Source organism: Marmota marmota, unplaced genomic scaffold (assembly GCF_001458135.2).
Source record: "Marmota marmota marmota unplaced genomic scaffold, marMar, whole genome shotgun sequence".
Taxonomy (NCBI): domain Eukaryota; kingdom Metazoa; phylum Chordata; class Mammalia; order Rodentia; family Sciuridae; genus Marmota; species Marmota marmota.
This window is the reverse complement of record NW_026013480.1, coordinates 1-2,566: the sequence shown is the minus strand read 5'-3', so window position 1 is coordinate 2,566 and position 2,566 is coordinate 1. Positions and strand designations below refer to the sequence as shown.

General features: G+C 40.3%; 1 pseudogene; it reads right to left on the bottom strand.

Annotated features, from left to right (window-relative positions):
- Positions 1–7: 7 nt before the first annotated feature.
- Positions 8–1,914, bottom strand: LOC125614979 (annotated as a pseudogene).
- Positions 1,915–2,566: the final 652 nt, after the last annotated feature.

Genomic DNA, 2,566 nt, shown 5'->3' with positions numbered 1-2,566 from the left:
AAAAAAAAAAAAAAAAAAAAAGATAAAGGAGATGCTTGATTATTTGTCACTTAGAAGAGTTGTTAATTAAAATTACTTTATTGAGGTACAATTTCCATACCATAACATTCACCTATTTAAAGTATACAACTTAAAATATAGATCTCAATGACTTTTTAATTGTAGTCCTGTTCTATAATATTTCCATCACTGTAAAGAGATCCTTCACGTCCACTTGCAGTCAGTCCCCATCCCCACACCCATTCTCCACTGATGTCTTTGACACATTTTGGCTTAATTATTAGGTATGGTATAAATGTCTAAATTCATTTTCTTAAGTGAGGATATTCAGTTGTTCTGGCACCATTTATTGAAAGGAGTATCTTTCCCCATTGGTACCTTTATTGAAAATCAGTTGACCATAAATATAAAGATTTATCTCTGGACCTGAATGATCTATATGTATGTCCTTATGGCAGTACCACACCACCTTGAGTTTTGTTATTTTAAAAATGATAATGTGAAATTTAACCTACCAGACATACAGTTGAATCTTTCTCCTGTGTGCTGCAGAATAAATGGAAGTTTCTTGAAATGATTGATGAGTAGGGTTAAAAACAGGCACTTGGGCTCGTTGGTAGAGGGCTTCATGCCTAGCGTGCATGAAGCCCTGGGTTTGATCCCCAGCAACACAACAACACACATACACCCCCCCCCCACACACACACACACATACACACACAAACAAACACACAATGCTGGCGCTAGCAAGGAAATGAAGACAGGAAAGGGTAGAGAGATGGGGGCACTCAGTCAGAGTGCCCCCAGAGTGTCTGGGGATGAGCCATGACCAGCAGGGACAGAGGTATGGGTTCCTAAAGTACATCCCCTCTCTGAGTGAGCACTCAGGCAATAGCCTGGGGCTGATACTTGCAAACTTCTCAGCAGCTGTTCCCTGGTACAATCACCTCCTGTTGTATAATGTATCTAAGTGGTGCATGTTGTAATCCCAGCTCTTATGAGGCTGAGGTAGGAGGATCACAAGTTCGAGGCCAGCTGGGACAACTTAGCAAGACCTCTCTTAAAATAAAAATGGTTGGGGATGTAGTTAATGATAGAATGCACGGGTTCAATTCCCAATACCACAAACACACACACAGTAATCTTTATCCTACTTCCTAGGCACTGCCCCTACCACATATAAGGGTTCTAAAATTCTAAAAATAGCAAAAAACATTCAAATGGTTATGTATGAAATGCTATCTGCATCTGTCTCTGTTTCATCCCACCTTCCCCAAATGGTATCTCTTGCCCTAGGTGGCCTCCCAGCTGCAACGAGCTACTGCATTGGTACCAGAGCACATGGTGGTAAGCAAGACATAGGAGAGGTCTGGGCAGGTCAGCTTGTTCCCTCTTATTTGGAGGCCAGAGAGGGACTGCATTCACTTTCTGCACAAAGTTGCATCATATTTTGCTTTCCTGGTTTTCTTCCTGGTGGCTTGTTCCAGCTATTCCTAGATAATAACCAGTCCAGCTAATTGGCCTTGGCCTGCTCTGTCTTCATAGCCGAATGCAATTTTGTGTAATGCTCTTTTATTTTCTCTTCTTGATGTATGTTCATTCTCGAAGTTCCTTTCACCTGTTTAGATCCAGTGTGTGACCTTTCTGGTTGTCTGTACCACCTAGTTGGGGTTCTCAGTGTTGTTAAGCCCTTGTACACCTTTATACTTCTGGTGGCAGTCATTTCCATTCTTACTCTTGTCTGAGACTAGAGATTTCTTTTTGGAGTCACCTGCAGCCCCATCTCCACTCTCTTATTCCTCTTCTTCCTGGCCTTCTGCTTTTCAGCCTGGAGCTATACATTTGTCTTCTTGGGGCTCATATATTGCCCAGTCTTTGTGACCTCCCTTTCTCCTTCCTTCAGGTATAGAGACTCTGGGGGAACAGCAGCACCTTGATTGCTATATTGAGTTGTGAAATAGGAGGTGAAAATACTCCAATTTTGTTCTTTTTCAAAATTGTTTTGGTTATACAAGGTCCTTTATATTTCCATAAAAATCTTAGGATCAGCTCATCAATTTCTGCAAAACAAAATAAAGCCTCTTGAGTTTTGATAAGCATTGCATTGAATCTATAGTCAATTTGAAGAGAATTGCCATCTTAACAATATTGAATCTTCCAGTCCATTAATATAAAGTATCTCCATTTATTTAGAGCTTTTAAAATTTCTTTCTCTCAGAGGGAATAAAGGGTTATGGCATAATGGTAGAGCATGTGCTTAGCATGTACAAGACCCCTTGGTTCAATCCATGGCACACAATTTTTTTTTAAAAATTTTCCCTCAGTAGTGTTGCAGCTTCATTCATATATAAATATATATATAAAAATAATTTTTTTCCATCTTCTTTTTTGGTACTGAAGATTGAATCCAGGGGCCCTAAAAGCTACATCCCCGGTCCTTTTTTTTTTTTTTTTTTTCGATGACAGGTCTCGCAAGTTGCTTTTAAGGCTGGCCTGAACTTGCGATTCCTCCTGTTTCAGCCTCTTGAGTCACTGAAATTCTAGGTGTGTACGATCCATGCCGAGC